We start from the raw sequence: 26,092 nt of genomic DNA, 5'->3' as shown, positions 1-26,092 counted from the left end.
ATCACTACAAAAAGTAACTTATTCTGATCTCAGTTAGGATTATTTTCATCCACAAAAATAGCATCTCAAGTTATCTTTCAGAAGCTAGCTGTGCCTTTGAAACTGTTTACAATAGTAATAAGCTCTCGTTAAATATTTGGTAAATAATCATGGACCCAGATTTCAACATAATAATAAAACCTTAACGAGATGCCTGGCTTGTCTTGTCGAATTAGCGAAGAAAAAGGTTAACCGTAGATAATAATAATATTACATATTTTGTATCAGAATCAGCTTTTTACTGTAAAATGTGATCACGGAATTTGAAAAGAGATCGTGTGCCCATTGGAGAATAGAATTTATGCAATCGTTCAAGATAAACAATGGGGGATATGACTGAAAAGAGCAGAGCCCCGAACTTTGGAATGCATTATAGAAAGATCCCACGGACTAGAGATAACAACAATGGTTAAACTTCCGAAACAAAAAAGAACCTCGGGCTGTCCATGGGAGTGTCCATCATTGATCAGTTGTTTTACAAGATTGGTTCTGCAGAAGGGGAGTGGAGGGTACACTGACAAGGTTGTGTACGATCATTTCAACACAGAAGGTATAAAAATACTGTCTTTTTAATGTAAACCCGAAGTGTGTCATTGATTTGCCTTCTGATCTAAGCGAAAGATTAAGGAAAGGATTGTCTTCTCATGTCAAAGCCAGATTCGAGGAAGATCCTTTGGGATTCACCCAGCATTAGCCAGGTTTTGCTTGAATTAAAGTCCATTCCGTACCTGTGTCCTGTCTGCCTCCAGAGTCTTTGTCCCTAGCTGGGGAATCTCGCTCCTACAATAAGCAAGGACATACAGGTCATAGGGTAAAGGAAAAACTTAGACTGAGGCATAAAGGCTACACCAGAAAGGGCATGCAATAGGCAACATCAATGTGATCATGATCAACATTATTTGAAGTTAGAGAGTCCATTCCTCAGTTTAATAATGGGCTGGGAAGATGCTATTCATGAGCCGCTGGTTTGTGTGTTCAAGATTCTGTATTGTCTGCATGATGGAAGAGATTGTAGGAGATCCAGGGTTCGATGGGTCTTTGTAAATGCTGTCAGACTTTCCACGGCAGTGAGCTGTGTAAATGGAGACAATGGATAGGACGTTGGTTTCCGTGATGACACGGGCTTTGCACACAACCTTCTGTCATTTCTCTTACTGTCCTGGGCAGGTCGGTGACCACACCAGGTCAGTATGCACACAGATAGTTTGCTGTCAGTGGTGCATTTGTAGCCATTGATGAGGGTCCTTGTGGACATGTCAAATGTCCTGAGCAGCCAGAGAAAGAAGAGACGTTGTTGTGCCATCTTGGCTGTCACGTCTACACGGGAGGTCGGTTATCGTCACTCCAAGCAACTTAATGCTTTCCACTCTATCAACTTCAGTTCCATTGATGCAGATGGGGGCATATTCTCCTCATTTCTTTCTGAAGTCATTGATCAGTTGGTTTGTTCTGCCGATGTTGAAAGAGAGGATGGTCTCAGTGCAGCACATCACTAAGTCCACTATTTCCGTTCTGTATTTTGACTTGTTATCATTACATACCTGTCCTACTATGATGGTGTCATCAGTGAACATGTAGATGGCATTCGTTCAAAATTTGGCAACACAGTCGTGGGTGTACAGGGAGTACAGTAGGGGGCTGAGGACACATCCTTTGGGATTTCAGTGTTGAATGTTATCATGGAAGAGACACGCTTACCTATTTTCACTGATTGTGTACTGTGGATCAGAAAGCTGAGGATACAATTTCAGAGGGCAGAGCAAAGACTAAGGTCAGGGAGTTTTGTGATTACTCTGAAGGGAATAATGGTGTTGAAGGTGAACCTATAGTCAATGAGCAGGCATCTGACGTGGGTGTCCTTGTCGTCCAGGTGTTCCAGGGAAATGGCACCCACTATGTACCCATTCCATTGGTAGGAAAATTGTATGGGATCGAGGCAGGCTGGGAGACTGGAACTGATATGGGCCATGACTAGACTCTCGACGCATTTCACTACCCTCAGTCTCCTGTGCTCTAAAGAGGAATGTCCCAGCTTATCCAACCTCTCTCTATGACTCAGACCCTTGAGTCCTGGCAACATCCTCGTAAAGTTCCAGTTTAATACCATCCTTCCTACAGCAAGGTGACCAAAACTGAACACAATGCTGAACTTGGACATATTTGGAACTGTAAGTTTCACTCTGCTGCCAATTATTATGCTGCTGCGATATTGCTTTTTTTTTTGTTATTCTGAAATCTTATTATTCATTGAATCCCCTGACGGCAATCCCCTCCGGTGAACGTTCTCCTGACTGCTTGAATTTGAATCAATCTATTTTGTTTGGACTGATATTTTGATGCTGCTGTATATCAGAGAACAGGATGAGATGTTGGATGGCAGTGTGTGTCCTTTACTGGACCAGCTTGACTCTCCAGGTACCTAAAGCTTTTATTGTGGACCAGAGTACCTCAGAATCGTTACATCACAGAAGGAAGCTATTTAGCCCATTGTAGGTCCATGCTCATAGAACATTACAGCTCAGTACCTACAACATCCTTCAGCACTGCCGACAGATCCACCGACCTTACTGACAACCGTAAATTTACTAACTCATCCTTCTATACCCTAATTAAGGTCATTTTCAAAAGGACAAACAATAGTCACTCCAAAGCAGATCCTTGCAGTATACCACTAGCGACTGAAATCCAGGATGAACATTCCCCATCAACTATCACCTTCTGTCTGCTTTGAGCTAGCCGATTTGTGATCCAAACGCTAAATCGCCCAGAATTCCACGTCTCCATATTTTCTGGGAGAAAGTAAGGACTGCAGATGTTTGAGATCAGAGTCGAGATTGTGGCGCTGGAAATGCACAGCAGGTCAGGCAACATCCGAGGAGCGAGGAGAAAATGAAGACTGCTGATGCTGCAGACCAGAAAACTGATTACTGATGAAGGGCTTACAAGAGAAACATCAACTTGCATGCATCTTGGACGCTGCCTCATCTGTTCTGCTTTTCCAACACCACGCTCTCCATATTTTCTTCAATAGCCTACCATGAGGGACCTTATCAAACGCTTCACTGAAATCCACATACCTCACTTTATTCTTATCCACCTGTTTGGTCACCTTCTCAATGAACTCGGTAAGATTTGTGAGGCATGACATACCCTTCACAAAACCTTGTTGACTATTCCGAATCAAATGTTTCCTTTCTAGATGATAGTAAATCCTATCTCTTATAATCCTTTCCAACACTTTACCCACAACCAAAGTAAGACAGGTATATAAGTACCAGGGTTATCTCTTCTCCATTTCTTGAACAAAGGGACAACATTTGCTGTCCTCCAATCTTCTGGCACTATTCCTGTAGACAATGGCGATGTAAAAATCCGAACAGTTGGTTGCATAAACTCCTCCCTAGCTTCTCAGAGAATCCTAGGATAAATCCCATCTGGCCCAGGGGACATATCTATTTTCACACTCTCCAGAACTGCTAACATCTCCACGTTACGAACTTCAATCCCATCTCGACTAATAGCCTGTTTCTCAGTATTGGCCTTGACAGCATTTTCTTTTTCCATTGTGAATCCTGATTCAAATATTAATTTACAGCCTGTCCTATCTCCTCAGACTCCACACACAACTTAACACTACTGTGTTTGATTGCCATTAATCTTCATTTGGTGATTCTTTTATTCGTGACATGCTGATAGAAAGCTTGAGGGTTTTCCGCGATCCTACTTGCCAAAGACTTGTCATGCTCTATCCTGGCTATTCTTAGCTTTTTTTAAAAGTCCTTCCAGGCTAACTTGTAACTCTCAAGCATCCGAACTGAGCCTTCATGTTTCATCTTTACATAAGCCTCCTTCTTCCTCTTGACAAGAGATTCAACTGCTTCAGTAAACCACAGCAGCCTCACTTGACCACTTCCTCCTTTCCTGGCAGGTATAAAATTATCAAGGACACACAGTAGCTGTTGTTTGAAAAAGGTCCACACTTAAATTGTACCCAACCTCTGCAGTTTCCTTCCCCATCCTATGCATCCTAAAACATTTCCTAATCGCATCATAATTGCCTTTCCCCCAGCTATAACACTTGTCCTGCAGTATACACCTGTCCCTTTCCATCGCTAAGGTAAACATAACTGAATTGTAGTCACTATCAGCAAAGTGTTCACCTACCTCCAAATCTAACAGCTGGTCTGGTTCATTACTCAGTACCAAATCCAATTTGGCCTCGGCCCTTGTTGGCCTATCTACATAATGTGTCAGGAAACCATTCTGCACATATTGGACAAAAACTGACCCATACAAAGTATTTCTACTGTACCATTTCGAATCAATATTTGGAAAGTTAAATTCTTCCATAACAAATGCTCTGTTATTTTCGCTCCTATCCATTTTCATCTTTGTCATCCTTTCCTCTACATCTCTGGAACATTTCAGAAGGCAATAGAGAACTTTCAACAGGGTGACCTCTCCGTTTTTGTTTCTAACTTCTTACCGTATTACCTCATTAGACGAGTCCTTATCAAGCATCCTTTATACCAACGTAATGCTGTCTTTGATTTTCAATGCCACGCTAACCTCCCCCACCCCAACCACCACCCCAGCCCCACTGTTAGTACTTTCCTTTTTTTCAATGAAGCATCTAAACCCCGGACCCTACAAGAATCAGTCCTGTCCCTGCTCTATCCATTTCTCCAAAATGGCCAAAACATCAAGCTGTACAACTGCACAATTTGGAAACAGGGATGTTAAACGAGGGTGAGTTGGATAGATCAGAAGACAGCATGAGGGGAGATAGAAAGGAACGGACAGAAAATGGAAGTTTTATTTAGAAATTCTCACGGACGGCAAGGCCTTTATCTATTGCCATACCGTTTGAGCACTGTGCGGATACTGGCTGTGGTCCCAGAACATTTATCGCCAATAATATCACAGAGATGAGTTGCTGACAGTTAAACAGACTCCAAAAGGCCAAGTGATTTTTTTTATTTCTCTACAGTGAGAAGGTGATTTAATTTAAATAGACTGGGTGAACAGCAGCAGGAACTGAGAACCCCCTCAATACTGAGATAATGCGCCAGAGAATCTCAATGAGGTGGATCACTGACAGAGGGGTAATCAGCATCTCAGCTGTGGGCCAAATAATGATTGAGAAAGATTGCACACCACTTCCGTGGTTTTCTAATGCACATTTCAATTTATGTAGCTCAATATCACGAGTGTATCTTATTTCTTCGTACTTCCAATAGTTTAGTACAGACGGAAAATCATTTTGTCCACGTATTTTGTGTTCAATAAACAGAACTAATACGGTGATAAAGTCCATGTTTTTTTAAACTTGGTTTACATGATTGACCCATCAGTGGGCCAGCAGGTTGGAGGAATTATTGAAGGCCTTCCAGCACTCGGGTAGCTGAAGGGCCTCTTCCCAGTGTGGACCCACCAGTGCTTCAGCAGGGAGGAATTGCTGAAGGCCTTCCCACGCTTGGGGGAGAGGCCTTTCAGCTGTCCCAAGTGCAGGAAGGCCTTCAGCATTTCCTCCACCCTGAAGCACTGGTGGGTCCACACGGTGGAAGACTTAATAGACTCTGAGAACGTTCCTCTCACTCCACGCCACTCCCCATTTCGATTGAGAGAGAGAGAACCAGTCTTTAAGTAAACTCTTCCAACATTTATACAGTGCATTTGGTGTGTGATCATACTTCACGTTATCCACCATCGCGACAGGAGCCACAATACCTTCATTCTAAAACAGATAACCATTCCCACCAGCTTCTGAGCCCCACAGAGAACATGGGTCTGTCTTCTTGGAGATGGAAGATGCCTCCTTGAGGCTTGGCACAAAACATTTGGCTTACTTCCTCACTGCCAGCAAAATACGTTAAAGAATCATTTGTTCCACAGGCAATGGAGCCACGAGGAACATTGTGAGCAGTCTATGAGTGCAGTCTCTGCTCCGTTTGTTTTCCAGGTTGGAGCATCAATGACACCCTCCTATTCCTGTGTACGTGTCTGGAGGGGTGAATGGTCTCCTTTTTGTTCCATAGAACAGGTTTAGGGGTCTTACTGGACTCTGCCCGTTCCTGTTTAACAGTTCAATGTACTGACCAGACGCCTCCTCTTCCTGTCGAACAGGCAGGAGGATTGAATGGGCTGTCCCTCTTGATCAGTCATTTCGATGGGCTGAATAGTTTCCACATATCCGGGTGTAACCAGCTTGAGATGCTGAATGAGCTTCTCTTTTAATTGTGGAAATGTGCAGTGCCTGGCCGTTCTGTTACATGAATGTTACCGACACTTTAACAGCACAAACGTGAATGTTGTTTGTGTCTTGCTGAATATAGACACAGACCGGTTCAAGAGCTGAGTGGGAACAAAATGTTCTGAATATTGTGTGATCTTCAGTGATCACTCCATTTCTGATCTTGGGATAGATAATGGGTGACAGGAATGGGGGCACATAGACGTTGACAAAGGAGCTGAAGATGTTTGTGCTGAGGAAGTTAATCTGAGGATCTCCTGAAGAGATGTCCCGGGACTGAGAGGATTGTTGGCCACCGACCACAAACATCTTCCTTTGTGCTCTGAAAGACCCCAACCAGTGAGGAGGTTAGACCTGATTCTCATTAAGCTCAAAAAACTAGGTGGTCCCGATGACATCCTCAGTCAACACTGCCTTGATATCAAGGCCATTCACTCTATCCTGAGCCCCTGTGTTCACCTCTTGTTCATATCAATCAGGTGACGGTGTATGTGTAGAGAGTGTTTTCCTCTCACAGAGGGTAATCAATGTCAGGAATTATCTGGACTAGAGAGTTAGGGGAGCTACATCACTGAAAGTATTTAAAGAGGTGGTACATGAATCTTTGACCTGTCAGAGAGCTGAGGAGTGTGAATAACTGGGCATTAAAGAGGTGTTAATGCTAACAGTAGATCAGCCATGATCGCATACAATGGCTTGACCATCCGAATTACATATTCTTGTTCCTTATGTTTTCATTTTCTGTAATTTCAAAGTAAACAGCTATAATTTTCCTGGATGTTCTGTTATAGAACGTTGTAATCAGAGAGAGCAAAGCATTTTTGAGTCACGTCTGAGTGAGGCTCTACCATGCACTATGATCTTATTAAGTTCTCAGCAGCACTTTTCTGTCAGTGTACCATTTTACTACATTCATTTGTCTATCAAATGTCTGACATAGACAATTTTGAACAAATCGAAATATCCAGGCATCACAATCTTCTGGGGAAGGGAATTCACACCTTCACAAACCCATGAGAATCTCTTGTTCATGTTCTGACCAATGTTGGAGGGTCACTCATGTCTTTTCCCACTCCTCTATTGGTGAAAGCAAATTTTAAATGTTGAGTGCTGTGTCCAATGATATAGGTATCGGACTGGGTAAGTTTCTAGAAAGATCTGTGACACAGAAATTTGAACTGTGAACAAATGGTAAAATGATAGAGTGTCCCAAATGTTTTTCTGACTTTGAACTTATTCTGCTCACACAAATGTCTGGGAATGCGGATTTCTTCCCGGAGCAGTTGAATTTGGCTGAATTCCCTTTGTTTCGAGCTGTACAGAGATTCCTATGAATCCTCATCAGGAATCCTCCACGGTGGTAAAGATGACTCAGGATTTTTGTGCTCTCACATCTTGTTTTCAGGCAGAATAAAGTAAGAGAGAGAGACCAATTGGCTGCTGCTTCTGAAGCAAGGAATATTTTTCTCCGTCTCTGTGCGGAAAAAAAATCAAGAATGTCAACTGAAAACCAAACTGGACCATGTGCACTCTCCATGTACATTCTCTGGAATGGATGATAATAGACTGTATGCCGTATGCAGCATCATTGCTGTTGTTGTGCACAGTGCCTTTCATTAGCAAATGAAAATAATGTGCCCGTTTGATGATTTGATGAGATGTTTATATACATCTGCGTAATTTTTAAAAATGGGTTGATATCTTCATAATATTTGTGTTAATACCAATGCATCTCATTCAAAAAGTTATTATCTAGCTTTGGTCTTCTTAACAGGAGAAAATATGTATCCAGCTGACAGACTTCTCTGAAAATCGTGGTTTAATAAGATTTCTCATCTTAGATCTAAACAGATAATCCCGATTACAAAAGGCCTTCATTTCAAGAGTGAGTCAAGGGAAGCATCTTTGAACATCTTTGAAAGGAATTGTATCCGGTTGTATTTTTAGTTTAGAGGATCAAAACTGCACCCAGTGTATCTGATGTGGTCTCAGCAATGCCCTGTAGAGATACAGTGAAATATTCCTAATTAAACCCAATACCCGTTGCCACAAACAGCGTCATTCCACTTACATTCCGAATCACTTGCTGCATCTGCAGACAGAATTCATATGATTCATGTACCAAGAACATGAAAAACATCTGCAATCTCTCTCCATTTAAATTGTTCCCGACTGCAATAGACAAATCACATTATATTATTTCTGCTGAGGATACGCTCACTAACCTTCCCTGTCTACATCATAATGCAGATTCGCTACCTCCATTTGAAGATCTATTGAATGATCATTTTGGTGTACAAGGTAGTTCAGCTTTGATCCATTCAGTCCCTTCATTCAGATATTTTACATAGATTATTAATCATTGATGACCCTACAGTGATCTCTGAGTCAAAACTGTTTAGTCTTTTGTTTAAAAAATCATATATCTCTACTATTTCCTGTTCGTGACAGCATCCCTGTTCCTGTGCAGCAGTTCAGTCGGGTTGAATGGCCTCATCCTGGGCGTGTAATGTACTCAACGAGCTGAAATACTTCATCCTATATTCCTGTGTAATTCTTTGGAGGGGCAGAATGGTCTCTTTCTGTCTCATTGTAACGATCCAGTCTGGTTGAATGGGATGGTCGTCTACCCTTTAATCGCATCGAGGGGTGGATTGAGGGAACAACGCACGGGGTAGGGAGAGCAGTATATCTCTGTAACGGCCGGGAGGGTGGATTGAGGGAACAACACATTGGAAAGGGGCAGCAGTTGGCCATTTGGTGGCACCATTCAGAATGCTCATGGCTGATCCGAGTGTGTCTGCCCATCCGTCTCCTGTCTGTTCCCAATAAACATTGACTCTCCTGTCCGGCAAAGATCAGTCAAGCTCAAACTAAAATACCTAAATTAACCGAGTCTTCACTGCTCCCTGAGGATGAGGACACCACAGATAGCACAACAGTAAAGGGAAAGGGACTCCTTCTTTCATTGTGGGACACATTTTTTTTAAAACTGTGTAAACCTCATATCAAATCACTGCCCCTTTTCGGATACAGTGGTACAATAACTAGGAATAGACATTAACTATTCTGCCCTCCCATCTTTTCCCATATTACCACTGACTGTTTCCAATCAAATATGTTGCTGCTGTCTCAGGAAGAGAATACCTGATAGCATAACACCACACGAGCATTTAATAAATGAGCAGAATTAGACCATTTGGCCTATCGAGTCTGATATACCATTCAGTCATTTCGCATATGTTCCTCTACATCATTCTCCTACCTTCTCCCTAGAATCCTTGATCTCCATATTAATCAAAAACGTATTTATTTGTGTCTTAATGGCACTCGTGTCTGTGTCTTAATGTGTATTTATGTGTGTGTGTCCATGTCCTTGTTACTTTTTTATTTCTGTGACTATGTGTGTCTGTCTTTGTATCAGCCTGTGTGTTTCTATCTGTGTTTGTGTCTATTTGTGTGTGACTGTTTATGTCTTTGTGTGCTTCTCCGTGTGTGCATGCTTATCTCCTTGTACGCATTGTTTATGTTAGTATATTGGGTATTTACCAATACGTCTGTGTATATCAATGCCTGCATCTCTGTGCAATGGGGTATCTGTTCTTCTACGAGTGAGAGAGATGAGGTAGTAACTGACAGTAGGTTTGAACTGAGAATTGCTCTTTATTGAACACTACTCCTTATTCGGTTGGTGGGACGTGGATGTTTCAGATACTCAACACAAGGCCTCCTGGTCCTCTCCGGCTCTCTCCAGGATCCTCCCACATATCAGGGTTGGGGTATGAGGGAACGGATATCTGGCACTCCACCACCCGGCGTGGCCCTTTCTGTCCTATTCCATACTGTTTCTCCTGGAATGGGAGACAGGGAGGGAATGAGTGAGGGTGGGAGTGGATGGCCCTTCTGTTAGTGCTGGACTAGGTGAGGTGTAACATGGTGAGGTGGCCGGAGGGATTCTGTCCATAGTGTTGTATCCATATAGTGCTATTAGTGTGTGGGGCTATTACATCAGGGACAGAAAAAGTCGGGGAGGGAAGGTGCGAATTCAACAGTGAGTGTGGTCGTGCTTGAGCCTTATTTGGAGATAGAGTGTGAGACTTGGTCGAGGGTCGGTGCTATAAGAGACATACAGAGAGTGTGAGGGAGCAGTGAGAATATACGGAGACACTTATCCTGACAGAGCGGAATGGATATTCATGCTTGTCCTGTATTCCTGGACATGTCTTCAGATCATCTCAGCATCGAGGTGAGCCTCCCCGAATGTCTTATCCAAGTCTATCACTAAGAACGACACAGGCTCTGTCCCTCAGATTCCACAGAATGAATTTGGGTCGGTCTTACAAATAGCAAGGAGAAACAAACTTGTGTATATATCTGAACCAAAACTGTCACGCAAATATTTTGCAACATATGCTCTGGAAATTATATATGCAACTATATATAAAGGGAAGCTATGACATTGTGATATTATCGCTGGGCTCTTAACCCAGAGACCCAGGTAATGTTCTGGGGACATGGTTTCAAATCCTGCCATGTCAGATTGTGGAATTTGAATTCAATAATTTTCTGGAATCAAGGGTTTATGATGATCAGGAATCCATTCCTGATTGTTGGAAAAACTCATCTGGTTCACTAATGTCCTTTAGGGAAGGAAACGGCTGTTCTTATCTGGTCTGGCCTGCATGTCACTCCAGATCCAAGGCAACGCTGTTGACTCTTCAATGCCGTCTGGCATGGCCAGGAAATGCTGGTTATCCAGCTAAGTCCCCATCCTGTGAATGAGTAACAAATACTCGTGGGTTCTGCAGTAATAATGGATGGTGTCAAGTTGCATCGAGACTGAGTTAACTAAGTGACTGCTAATGTTGTGAAAAATAAATTACATAAGTGTATATCAGGTGGGTTGGAGAGTATGTTGTGAATCAAACTAGAGAGCAGATTATTTCGGATTTGGTGTTGTGTGATACTGATTGAGGATGATCAGCCATGATCATATTGAATGGTGGTGCAGGCTCGAAGGGCAGGATGGCCTACCCCTGCACCTGTTGTCTACTGTCTATTGTCTATTGTCTATTTTCTATTGTGTGGTCGGAAGCACGAATTACTAACCTTGCTCTGAAGCAGCTTTGGAGGAATAGTGACATTAATATGCTGTATTTTACACGGCATCTGCATTCAATGTGGAATGTTTGAACATTCTGGTCAAACACCATGGAAGCCCAGAGGTTAGAGTGTCAAGTTCGCTCCAGTGAATTGGGAAAATACAATGAAACATTCAGTAGGAGAACAATGGTTGTTAGACCCATATACTCTTACAGCACGGAGACAGGCCATTCGGCCCAAACTAGTCCATTCTGAACAAAATGTCCATTCACACTAACCTCATTTCCCTGCCATTTCCCTGTATCCTTCTAATCCTTTCCTACCTCTGTATTTGTCCAAATGTATTTTAAATTTTGTGAATATATCCGCCTCAACCACTTCTGCTGTCAGCTCATCCCATATGCATACCATCCTGTGTGTAAAAGAAATTGCCCCTCAGGTTCCCTTTTACTCTTTCCCCTCTGACCTGAAATTGATGCCCTCTAGTCCGTGATTGCCCAATCCTGTGGAAAAAAAGACTGAGTGCATTGACTCTATCCATGTCTCCCATGATCTTATACACTACTATCAGATCCCCCTCAGCCTCATACATTCTAAAGTACAAACTCCTCGCTTGTTCAACCTCTCACTATAACTCAGACCATTGAATCTTGGCAACATCCTTGTAAATTTTTTCTGCACTTTTTCCAGTTTAATAACATCCTTCCTCGAGCAAAGTGAACAAAACTGAACATGACGCTACAAGTATGGACTCACCAACATCTTGCATAATTGCAACATAACTCCCTAATTTCGATACTCAGTGCTCTAACTGATGAAGGCCAGTGAGTCAAAAGCCTTTTTCAGTGCCTTGTCTACCTAGGACTCCACTTACAGAAAACCGTGCACCTGAATTCCAAGGTAACTCTGTTCCCCTACACTCCTTCAGGCCCTGCCATTCACCATGAAACTCCTGCCTTGATTTGATTTTCTAAAATGCAAGAACTTACACTTATCTGATTTAAATTCCATTTGACATTTCTCGGCCCACTTCCCCACCTGATCAAGGTACTGCTGTAATTTCTGAAATTTCTGATAACCTTCCTCACTGTCCATGATACCACCTATTTTAGTGTCACCTTGAAACTTACGAATCATGCCTGTACATTCTCATCTAAATCATAGATATGTGTAATATATGAATATATGGTCCCAGAACCGACCCCCTGAGGCATTCCACTCATCACAGGCCCCCAGTCCGACAAGCATCCTTCCACGATTACACTGTTCTTCCTATCATCAAGCTAATTTTGGACCTAATTTGCCAACTCTCCCTCAATTCCATGTGATCTAAACTTCCAGAGCAGCGTACCATGTGGAATCTTCTTGAAGGCCTTAGTGAGGTCTATATATACAACCATGCCCTTGCCAAAGTTACTGGTCACTTCATCAAAGCAGTCTAACAAATTTGTGAGCCATAATCCCCCATTCACAAGGGCCTCTCTTTCCAAATGCATGCAAATCTTCTCCCTCAGAATCTAGTCAAGTAACTTACCTGCTACAGATTTTAGGTTTATTGGTCGATAGTTCCCCGGTTTTTATTTGTAGCCCTTCGTGAATAACGGCACAGCATTCACTCCCCTCCAGTCCTCCAGGACCTCACCCATTGGCTACCGATGATGCAAAGGTACCAACCAGGGCCCCTGCTATTTCTATCCTGTCCTCCTGCAGTGTTCCTGAATATATATGGTCAGGACCAGGAGATTTAGAAAAATACTACAAAGTCTGAAAAATACGTCTATATATTTCAGGTAAAACACCCACGAGTGAGAAAGTGAGTTAACAACGATTAACATTATAAATGAAAGATTATATTAATCACAGGAAGTGACTTCAGAAGAATTCCACACATTGTGGAATCCTGAGAATTCTCAGAAATTTATGATCCAGAAAAGGAAGGCCATGAAATGGGGAAGGAAATCAAAAAGCGAACATGCAAACAAACAGGAACTCAAATACTGCATAAATCTATGTTCTATATTTCAAAAAAAAAGAGAAAAGCATAGTCAAATGTGGAAATCTGCAATCAGGAGAGACGAGCTTATTATGGATAACAGGGAAATGGCCAAGTAAATAACCAGTTACTTTGCATTTGTCTTCATGGAGGAAGATCCAGAAAATCACCCAGAAATACGACGTCATCATATAGGACTTGTGGATCGAAAGACATAAACTCAATTTATATCAGTAACAAGGCTCTACTTAACATACAGCTGGATTGAGCATTGCTAACATTGAGAAACCAGATGTACCTCATACCACAATCTTCAGAAATAAACCACTAATAGAAGTATTCGTTGCACTGTCGATGACTGTGTTTATTACGAAGTGCATTCTGCATAGTCTGGATCCAAGCACTAGTGATGAATGGTAGTGATCCAAGCATCTACAAGGGGAAGAAGAGATAGTGTGTAGAACTGCAGACCAATTAACTTGACATTTGTGGGGAAACTGTTGGACACTATCATATAGGATGTGATATTCGTTATTTAGAAATTAACAGCAACATTGGAGAGAATCAGTATGTATTTCTGAAAGGGAAATCATACTTGACAAGCTTTGGAATAGTTTGAAGTTGATTCTTACAGCATAGATAATGGGGAACCATTACAATTGGCATATTTTAGATTATCAGAAGGCTTTCTATAAGAACGCACACAATGAGTTCGTAAATGCAATGAATGTGAAGGGTATTTGGAGGAATATATGCAAATGGTAAGTTAAAATTTGGATTGCCTTCCTTTAAGGGAGTCAGATTATAGATGGAAAGACATGTTGAAGCAGTTTAACAGCGTGTTGGTGAGTACTGTACCTGTAATATTGAGTTCCGTTTTGGTCACCAAATCTGAGAAAGAATATACTGAGGAGAGGGTGGAGTGGATAGGTGGAAAAGAAGATAGACCACCTATCCAATCCACCCTTACCTCCTCATCACCTTCATCCCCTCCCCCACTCACCCATTGTACTCTATGCTACTTTCTCCCCAGCCCACCCTCCTCTAGCTTATTTCTCCACGCTTCAGGCTCACTGCCTTTATTCCTGATGAAGGGCTTTTGCCCGAAATGTCGATTTAGAAGCTACTTGGGTGCTGCCTGAATTGCTGTGCTCTTCCAGCACCACTAATCCAGAATCTGGTTTCCAGCATCTGCAGCCATTGTTTTTACCTCATGGAAACCTGCTGCCAGGGCAAGATTAGGCAGAATTCCCAGATATTCTACAAATGTGTCCAGCGGAACAGAATGACCAGGGGAACAGTTAGGACTCATTAGTGACTTGCCAAATTGCATCCAAATGAAGTTTAGTGGTAGGAGACACAAGGTGGTGGTTGACTCCTTTTGTGACTGGAGGCCAGTGTCCAATGGTATACTACAGGGATCAGTGCTGTGTCCCTTATTATTTGTGATTCGGAGGTGCTGGTGTTGGACTGGGTGGACAATGCTAAAAGTCGCATAACACCAGATTATAGTCCACCAGGTTTATTCGGCGGCACTACCTTTCAAAGTTCTGCTTCTTCATCAAAGCGCACAATACCTGATGAAGAAGGAGCGCTTCGAAAGTTAGTGCCTCCGAACAAACCTGTTGGACTCTAACCTGATGTTGTGTGATTTTCAACTTTAATCTTTGTGGTAATCATAAAAGATGTCGCTGTGAATATGGACGAGGGGTGGGGAGTGTGATAAGTAAGTTTGTGTTCGATACGCAATTTGCCCGGTTGGTTGGCAGTGAGGAGGAAGGCCTTAAGATACGGGAAGATATTGATGGTATGGTCAGCTGGGAAGATCAATGGCAGATGGAATGTAAACCTGATAAATATGAGGTGATACACTTTGGAAGAAGGAACCAGACGGGGGAGGACTCAATGAATGGTAGCACACTAGGAAGGTCAGAGGGTGCTTCTCCACACATCCCTGAATGTGATGTACATGTTAATACACAGTTTGGGAAAGCATAAGCGACCATAAACATAACCTTGATTCATTGAGGCACAGATTATAAGAGCTATGCAGAACTTCGGTGACGCCAAGGTGGAATACTGTGTGTAGTTCTGGGAATCACAATACAGGAAGGATGTGACTGCACTGGAGGGGGTGCAAAGGAGATTCACCAGGATAGTCCCTGGGATGGAGCACATCAGCTATGGAGAGAGGCTGGATGAGCTCGGGTTGTTTAGTTTGGAGGAGAGGAGACTGAGAGGGACGTGATTCTGAAGGATAGGATTACGAGGAGCATGGACAGTGTGGATGGACAGCAGCTGTTCCTTTGAGTCAAAGAGCCACACTTTTAAAGTGAAGGGTTTGCGGTTTAGTGAGGATTTGAAGATTGCTTTTCACCCAGAGTGTGTTGGGGCCTGAAATGCTTTTCTTGAGAGGCGAGTTGTCATGGTAACCTCAAAACCATTAGTGAATACATGATAGTGCACTTGAAATGCCTTAAGATTTACGGCAACGGGTATTGTGTCGGAATGTGGGACGAATGTAGACCGTGCTGTATTTCTGATAGTACAGAGTCTTTGCTTCAGTGATTGTATGGCTGTGGAAGGCCAATCACTGAGTACCTTAAAATAGGAATTGGTAGGATTCTGAAGAATATCTTAACAAAGTTTTTCCGCAAAACTTGTAATATTTTCTGAAAATATGTCAATGGCAAAATTAGGGGAAAAAAATGTGCAGCTTTCCTACAGTTTGATAACAGATAATTGAGGACAGGGAAATAGCAGAACCAAGGAGCAAATACTTCAGTTATGCCTTCACAGAAGAAAGCAAAACACAAAAGAAAACTTCCTAGCAATATGAGGGAACTTTAGTCTGGTGAGAAAAAGGGAAAAGAATTAAATTATCAACTAAACAGTTTAGAGAAAGTATCGGACTGAAATTAATGGGCATAGACAAACTCAACAGAGATTCATGAAATAGGAATCATATTTGAGAAAGTGGCTTTTAGCAAAATTATGTCGAAGCTGTCAATGCAATACGATTGGAATTTCAGAAAGATTTTTGATAAAGCCCCAAGCCTACTGTGCAAATTTGAATCCTGTGGGACTGGGGCTAATACATGGACATGGTTCTCGAAGGACAGAGCTGGCAGGAAACAGTGAGTAGGAGTAAAACAACGTTTTTATTATGGAAGGCTAGGAGCATACAGGAAGGATCGTGGCTTGGGCGCCAGCTATTGCCAATACACCTCATATATTTGGTTGAGTGTCTCAAATGCAATATTCCCAAGTTCGCTGACAACACTAAACAATGTCAGCTTGTGAGTGGGTGAGGAGGATGTAAAAAAGCTCCAAGGTGACTGAGATAAGTGAAATGACTGGGCAAATACGAGGCAGATGGAGAGCAATGGGAGAGATGAGATGTTGTGTATTTTGGTGGGAACAATAGAATGGCAGCCTATCATTTGAAAAGGGAGTAGTTGAAAAATGTTGCACTATAAAGGAACTTAAGCTGCATTTTTATTTATTTCTGTGCAGCCCTCAGAGTCCATGTCAGGCAGTGAGTTCTGTATCCATGAGTCAATATTGGTGATGGCATTGGCACGCTGACCAGTGTTTATAGACCCAGCAAGTGGGGAGCTGTAACATTGAAAGGAAACTGGATATCCCTGTACACCACTCACTGAGAGCAATATTTCAGGAGCAGCAAGTAGGGAGGAAGATAAATGCTGTATTCAACTTCAATTCAGGGGGATTTGAGTACAGGAGTAAGAGTATCTTACTTCAGCTGTTCAGGGCCTTGGTGAGACACCATCTCGAACATTGTGCGGCATTGTGTGCAGTTTTGGTCTCTGTTCCTAATAGAGGACATACCTGACATTGAGAGAGAGCAGTAAAGGATGACCAGACTGATATCTGGGATGACAGACTTGTTATGGGATCTGAGTTTGGAGGGACTAGACTTGTGTTCCATGCGGTTTAGGAAAATGAGTGGAGATCTCAGTGAAATATATAACACTCTGATTGGGCGAGACAGATTGGAAGCAGGGTTGGTAATTCCCCAAGCTCGGATGTCTAAAGGAAGGGGCCACAATATCAGTTACAGACAGGCCGCTTTGCATTGAGGTTAGAATAAATGTCTGCTCTCTGAGACTGGCGAACCAGGGGTACTCTCTCCCAGATCAGGCTGTGGAAGTCATGGCGCTGAATATAAATAAGGATTTCTGGAAATTAAAGGGATAGGGATAGAGCAGGAGTACGTTGTGAAGATAGAAGTTCAGCTATCAGTCCAGGTTGTTCTCCAATAACACGGTAGCTGTGTTTCTGAGCAACACTGCGTTGTCGAAAATCATGCAATATTAATAATGGTGTATATGGAAAAAAAGAGGGTAAGGGGCGATCCCAAAAAAATCAGTAAAAACCAAAGATTAAGTTTAGTCTAACACACACACACTAGTTCAGTCTAAATAAATCTTTAAATCACATGTTGTAATGGAACAGTGCCATAAATGTAACACTTTCACACTACAGTCACTCACTGGAGCACTGTACCTTTCACCAGAAAGCACATGGGGGCTGAATAACCACGTGATGCCGATGAGGAATTCCAGGTCTCCTCAAGATTCTCTCCACAGTTTGAAATAAAGTTATTTCGAAATGTAGTCTACACTTTCCAGTTTCAGCCTCAGTTTCAAGGCTTCCTGAGCGCATTGCATTCCTGTTTTAGCTGACCACATTGTTTGTACATTTTGCAGAGAGAGGATACTGAGGCAGGGTTTTGCTGTCCAGCTGGTTCCCGGCAAGGAATCGCGCCACAGTGAACGGGAATTCACTTTATAGAAAAAAGATTCACGAATCACATTGCAGCCAAATTGTATTTAATCAGCACGTGTTATCGGAGACCTGCCTGTATATTGAATGGAGGAGCAAAACCGATGGGCTGAAGGCATACAGCAGTTCTCATTTGATATTTCACAATGTTTAAACATATTAAGGGATATGACTATTGTATGGGGAAAACTGCACTGAGGAGATGTTTGGCCATTAACTACACAGGGAAAGCTCAATGTGTTGTATGACCTGCTCCTGTCACAATGTTTCTGTGCAGTGTGTGGGAAAGCTCTGCAAATATTGTCACAAGCTCTCGACTGTTAGGAAATAGGTCTCTGCAGAGTCGACAGAATTGTGTTTCCCATTCCCTTTTCTACTAACGAGGCTGGGGCCTGGTGTTCGGTACGGGTTTATCATTAAAGATTTCAGTGCAGTTTGATATAATTGAGTGTCTTGCTTGGCCCATTCAGAGATCATTGAAGAGTTTATCACATGTCTGTGTGTCTGGAGTCACTTTTAGGCCAGACCAGGAAAGCACGGGAGATTCACTTCCTGAAATACATTGGGGAAAGAAATCGAAGTTTACAACTGATATTGAACACAAGATCACTATTACCGACACCAGATTTTAGATCTTATTAATTTCTTATTAATTTTTTTTAATTTGCACCAGCTGCCAGAGCATTAGCCTGGTCTGGGTTAGTAATCCAGTGACATTTCCACAACAGCACCATCTCCACATGTGGACCTATCGGAAACCACACTGAGCAGATTATTTCTGTGCTGCTTGACAGCTCTGTCAAATTTGAGCTCCCACCAATTTAACTGTCGTGATGGGACTGAAGGACTAGTAAAGAGTCAGCTTGCAGTAATCCTCCTCTTAGCGGATGGGATATAGTTGAGCAACTTTCCACATGGACAGGGAGATGTCAGAGTTGGAGCTGGGATGGAACAGCTTCCCCAGGGGCAAGGCTTGTTGTGTAGCACAAGTGGTGTCAGGGCCCACTGCATTAGTCATATCTACAGTGTCCAGCTGTTTTTTTTCATGTCACATGCAGTGAATTGAATTGGTTGAAGTCTGCCATCTGTGATTCTGTGGGCATCATGGTGAGGGTGAGGTGGATAATCGACTCAACACTTCTGGGTAAGGATGGTGCAGATACTGCATCTTTTACACTGACGTACAGGGCTGTTCCATTATTTAGGGTGAGGATATTTGTGGAGTCCTCTCTTCCAGTAAGTAGTTTAATGGTCCATTGACTTTTATGTATGGAATTGAGAGGACGACAGAGCTCAGATCTGATTTGTTAGTCTTGGGATCATCTCTTTCTGTATCAGATGTTAGTCCTGCTGTTTGTAGTGTAACCAGTCAAGTGCGGTAGCTTTAATGGATTGTAATCAGGTTTAGGTGCACGTGATTCCGACCCGACCATGTTCACCCACACTTGTCACTGACCCATGGATCGGCTTGATGGTAATGGTAGATGGATGGACTATACTGGGGGAAAAGTTACAGATTGTCATTGAAATCTACAGCATCAGATGATAACCCAGTTTTAGCTGCAATATCTACAATTCAATTCTACTCACTGGCCCCAGTTCATACCGAGACCCATTCACCCATCAGCCCTGTATTCAGTGACCTACTCTGGTTTCTGATGCGGAAATACTTCCACTTTCATGTTCTCATTCTGCTGGAAGTCTTTACTTGGTGTCACGCCTCCAATTTGTTAGATAAACAATATCCATTTAAGGTAATAATCTGAATCTTTTCCTTGCAGTAATGCCATCTTCTGTATTTGAAGTGAATATGTTTCCTTCTGTTTTTCTCCCTGACCATGAATCAGAGCTCTGCAGTGTCAGTGATGCCAGCCTTATGCAGTTTCAGAGTTAAGGAACTTTTCACCATACGTTACTGTTCAGTTCCCAGTGTACGGCACTCCATGTTCGACAGGATGTTTGGTCATCTTTGACAATATGTCGTTGGAAATTGTTCAACAAATAGAAATTGCTGAAGAAATTGCTAAATGTGTTGCAGAATTTTCTGGAGTGAATTCAGAGTTAAATTTTCAGGTCCAGTGAACCTTCCACAAAGGTTTTTGCATTTTTATTTCCAGTATCCATAGTTATTTGTTTAATTGAAGATTTTTTCTGTGCCTATTCATTTCTGGAGAAACTCAGCAGTTCTGTCAACATCTGCAGAGACAGAGAAACAGAGTTAGCGGTTCCAGTCCAGTGTGACAATTCATCGAAACTGAATACAATTGCAAAATGCTCTTTTAATCCCTTGCCAGAAGTGGAGGATGGGTGGCAGGGAAAAGAGGGTGTGGCAAAAGAAAAACGGCTTTTTAGCAGTGGTGAATGAGAAGATTCTGTAAAACGGGTCGAATTTAAGGTGTGAATGGAGGAAAGGGGTTGTCTCTATTGAATGCAAGATAAAGAAGACACAACCATACAAAGTCATACGGAGGCCAGGAGGGAGAATGTTGACCATATGGTATAAGACCATAAAGACCATAAGACATAGGAGTGGAAGTAAGGCCATTCGCCCCATCGAGTCCAATCCGCCATTTAATCATGGCTGATGGGCATTTCAACTCCACTTACCCGCATTCTCCCCGTAGCCCTTAATTCCTTGTGACATCAAGCATTTATCAATCTCTGCCTTGAAGATATTTAGCCTCCCGGCCTCCACTGCACTCTGTGGCAATGAATTCCACAGGCCCACCACTCTCTGGCTGAAGAACTGTTTCTGCATTTCTGTTATGAATTGATCCCTCTAATTCTAAGTTTGTGCCCAAGGGTCCTAGTCTCCTCACCTAACGGAAACAATTTCCTAGCGTTCACCCTTTCCAAGCCATGTATTACCTTGTAAGTTTATATTAGATCTCACCTTAACCTTCTAAACTCTAATGAATATAATCCCAGGATCCTCAGCCATTACTCATATGTTAGACCTACCATTCCAGGGATAATCCGTGTGAATCTCCGCTGGACACGCTCCGCTGGACTGCCAGTATGTCCCTCCTGAGGTGGGGGGCCCAAAACTGGGCACAGTACTCTAAATGGGGCCTAACCAGAGCTTTATAAAGTCTCAGTAGCACAAGATTTATGATATAAATCTGGCCACAGATACATTTTCACTGTCGTAATCATCACACCCTTTAGATAAAGGAATTCAGGTGCTTGACTTCTTATTGACACTAGTAAGCGTTTCATGCTGCCTTAGTATTGTAACATGGAGAAAAACAAATCACAGTAAGACGTTTGGGCTGAGTGTTGGTTACCTGTCATTTTTAAAATTGTTTCAATTTTGCAGTGCTTATCTTTAAACGCTTGTTCTTGAAGTTAGTATTAGATGGAGTGTAGGATGCTGAGGAGTGACATTATAGAAACTTATAAAATCTTGAGAGGTATGGATAGGGTGAATAACCAAGGTCTTTTCCACAGGATAGGGGAATCCAAACAGAGAGGGAATAGGTTTAAGATGAAAGAGGGTAGATTTAAAAGGGATGAAGGGTCAGCGTTCTTACACAGAGGGTGGCGTGGGTATGGAATGGGCTTCCAGAGGAAGAGTGGGAGATGCAAGGAGAGCTACAACATTTAAAACTCATTTGTACAAACATATGAATAGGAAACATTTAGAGGCCTTTGGGCCAAATGAAATCAAATGGGACGAGCTTAATTTGGAAATCTTGCTCAGCACGGACATTTAGAAAAGCTTCACGCAGAGTCAATGTGGGTCTATGAAAGGGAAATGATATTTTGCCCTGTAAAATCATACAAAGTATTTCTGGAGATGCCTGAAAATGTTACAAACGGACTTGATAAAGGGGATCTGGTGGATACCAGGCTTTCCAGAGATTTTCCACAAGGTATTACACATTAAAAGTTCTTGCACAGAACAGAAGCGAAGGATGTTGGATACAGTATAAACATGGGATGATGATTGTTTAACACAGAAATCGGAGAGTCAGGATTAATGGATCTTTATGGTCAAGATTTATCTGCTGGAGTACCACAAATATCAGTCGGATGGCATCAGTTATCTGCAATTTATGCTGACAGCCTGAAGGAGGGAACTGAGTACAATATACATCCAAGTTTATGGATGACACTGAGAATCAAAAGGCAGGCTGTTATTTAATGGAGAGGACTTCGAGAAAAGGAACAGTAAAGGCATTGGAGTCTTCCTGTGTATGAAACATAAAGTCAGCATGATGATGCAGCAAGTAACTTAGATGGTACATTTGGCAGTTTCCTGGGAAGGAAGGGTTGTGTTATTGAGAATCTCTAAAATGGTGAGGCGATTATTCATTGGGGTTTAAATGAATGAGGAGTGATACTGCTCAAACATACAAGACACAGAAGAGGTTGGAGAAGGTTGATGTTTCCATTCTTGTGCAAAGTGTCGAACTCGAGGGTATAGATACCGAATATGGAAAATCCTCCATGCTGATCAACACTTGGAGGAAGCACTGAGGGTAGCACGGACGCAAGATTTACTCTGGGTAGAGGATTTCAATGTCCACCTTCAAGAGTATCTCAGCTATAGCAATACTGATCGAGCTGACCCGGTCCTAAAGGATATAACTGCTAGACTGGTACTGCGGCAGATGGTGAAGGAACCAACAAGAGGAAAATACATATTGACCACAGACTTACTAATCTGCCAGTTGCAGAAGTATCTGTCCATGACAGTATCGGTAAGAGTGGCCACTACATAGTCATTGTGGAGACAAAGTCACACCTTCACATTGAGAATATCCTCCACCATTTTGGGTGGTAGTATCATGGTGCTAAATAGGACAGACTTCGAACAGATCTAGCAGCTCAAGTCTGTGTGTCCTTAAGGTGCTGTGGTTCATCTATAGGAGCAGACTTGTACACCCACACAAGCTCATGGCCTGGCATATCCCCCTCACAACAATTACCATCAATCCAGAGGATCATCATTGGTTCAATGGAGTGTGCAGGAGGGTGGAGTAACACCAGGCAAAACTGCAAATGAGGTGTCAGCCTGTTGAAGCCACCAAACAGGACTAGTTGTGCGCCAAACAGCAGAAGCAGTAAGTGATAGACAGAACTAAGTGATCCCACAAGCAAAGGATCAGATCTAAGTTCTGCAGTCCTCCCACATCTAGTCGAGAAACGTTGGGGACAATGAAACAATTCACTGGAGGAAGAGATTCCACAAATAACCCCTTCCTCCATGATGGAAGAGCCCAGCACTTCAGTGTATAAGATAAGGCTGATGCATTCGCAACAATCTTCAGTCAGAAGTGCTGAGTGGATGATCCATTTCAGCCTCCTCCAGTGGTCCTCAGCAATTCAGTTACCAGTCATCAGCCAATTTGGTTCAGTCCACACGATATCCAGAAACGATTGGAGATACTGGATACTCCAAAGAGTCCATGCTCTGACAACATTCTAGCAATAGTACTGAAAACTTGTGCTCCATAACTTATCACTCCCCAAGCCAAATTGTTTCAATACAGTTACAACAATGGCTATCCCCGATTATGTGGAAAATTACCCTAAGTATCTCCTGTTTATAAAAAGCAAATGTATTTCCAAGTCAGGATGGTGAATGGCTTGGAGGGGAACCGAAAGATGATGGTATTCCCACTCTGTCAGTTTACTCTCGATCATCAGTAAAGTGGTGGAATGTCTCAGTGCTTTTAAGCAGCACGTGCTCAGCAATACCCTGGTCAATGACGCCCAGTTAGGGCTCCACCAGGGCCACTCAGCTCCTGACCTCATTACTGTGGTTCAAACATGTACAAAAGAGCTGAATTGCAGAGGTGAGGTGAGAGCGACAGCCCTTTAAAACGAGGCTGCCTTCGACCAAGTGTGGCATTAAGTGGCATTAGCAAAACTACAATCATTGGGTATCAGAGGCAAACTCCCTGCTGGTTAGAATCATACCTGACACGTAGGAGGATGGTCATGGTTGATGAAGGTCAGTCAACTCAGTTCCAAGTCTGTAGGAGTCCCTCGAGAATTGGCTGAAAGCTTCTTCAGGGCTGCTTCATCAATGACCTTCCCTCCATTTTAAGGTCAGCAATGGGGATGTTCACCAATGATTGTACAATGTTCTACAACATTTGTGGCTCCTCAGATACTGAAACAGTCCATGTTCAAATGCGACAAGATCTGGACAGTATCCAGGCTAACAAGTGGCAAGTAATATTCAGGCCACAAATGCCAGACCGTGACCATCACCAATAAAATACAATCTAACCTGCCCCTTGCCATTCAATGGTGTTACTATCACTGAATCTCCCAGTATCAAATTCCTGGTGGGTAATCATTGCTCAGAAACTCACTGGTCTCACCACATAAACACAGTAACTATAAGAGCAGGTCAGAAGCTCGGAATACTGCGGCGAGTAACTCACATCCTGACTTCCAAATGTCTGTCCATCATCTACAATGCATAAGTCAGAAGTGTGGTCGAAGACTCCCAATTTGCCTGGAAGAGTGCAGCCCCAACAACACTCACGAATCTTTATACCATCCAGAACAAAGCAGCCAGTTTGACTGTCCCTTCATCCACAATGCTTCATCATCAACGCTCAGCAGCAGCAGCAGTGGTTTCCTATCTCCATGCTGCAATGAAATGATTCAACGAAGATCCTCAGAGACCATCTTCCCAACTCACGACCATGTCTATCTAGAAGGACAATGGCTGCAGATTTATGGGAATACCATCATCTTTAGGTTCCCCTCCAAGCCATTCACCATCCTGACTTGGAAATATATCACCGCTCCTTCACAGTCACTGGGTCAGAATCCTGGGATTCCCTCCCTAATGGCATTGGAGGTCAACCAAGCAGGTGGACTGCAGCGGTTCAAAAATGCAGCTCACCACCACCTTCTCAAGGGCAACTAGGGACGGGCAATAAATGCTGGCCCAGCCAGTGACACCCAGATTCACGAAATAAATAAATAGAAATTAAGAGAGGAAGGTTGCTGACGTGTCGCAGGGATCGGTGCTTGGGGACCAGCTGTTGACAATGCCCTTTAAACATTTGGTCGCTGGAATCAGATACACTATATCCCAGCCTGCTGACAGCACTAACGGATGTGGGATTGTGAGTGGGTGAGGAGGATGTAAAAAAAACACCAATATTGCAGGACAAAAAGCAGTTAAGAAAATAAATGGTGTGATGACCTTCATTTCAGGAGGATTTGAGTCCAGGAGAAAAGGTGTCTTACTGCAGCTGCATACGGTATTGGTGAGACATCATCTCAAACATTGTGCAGCATTATGTGCAGTTTTGATCTCCGTACCTAATAAAGGACAACCCTGACATTGATGGAGAGCAGTGAAGGATGACCAGACCGATCTCTGGGATGACAGGCTTGTTGTGGGAGCAGAGATTGGGGAGACTGGGCCTGTATTCCAAGGGGTTTAGGAAAATGAATGGGGATGTCAGTGAAATAAACAAAAATCTGACAGGGTGAGACAGATTGGAAGCAGGGATGATAATTTCCCTGGTTGGGACGTCTAAAACCAGGGGCCACAGTATTAGGTACAGGCAGGTCACTCTGCATTGAGATGAGAATAAATGTCTGCACTCACAGACCAGTGAACCTGGGAATTCGCTCGCACCTGGAAACTGAGACACTGATTATAAATAAGGATTTCGAGACAGTAAAGGGATGGTGGGAGAGCAGGAGTACGGTGTGGAAATGAAGGGCCAACCATCATTATATTGAATTGGTTAGCAAACTCGATGGACCAAACGTACTACTGCACCACCTATTTTACAGCTTCCCAAGGTTACTCACATTAACGGATATGTATATCGTGTGGGGTAAGTGCATTGAGGAGAGTTTTTTCCATGAACTAGAATGGGAAGGCTCACTGTGTTGTTGAACCTACTCCT

Source organism: Chiloscyllium punctatum, chromosome 35, assembly GCF_047496795.1.
Source record: "Chiloscyllium punctatum isolate Juve2018m chromosome 35, sChiPun1.3, whole genome shotgun sequence".
Classification (NCBI taxonomy): Eukaryota; Metazoa; Chordata; class Chondrichthyes; order Orectolobiformes; family Hemiscylliidae; genus Chiloscyllium; species Chiloscyllium punctatum.
The sequence above is the reverse complement of the archived record's forward strand: the minus strand, read 5'-3'. Positions refer to the sequence as shown.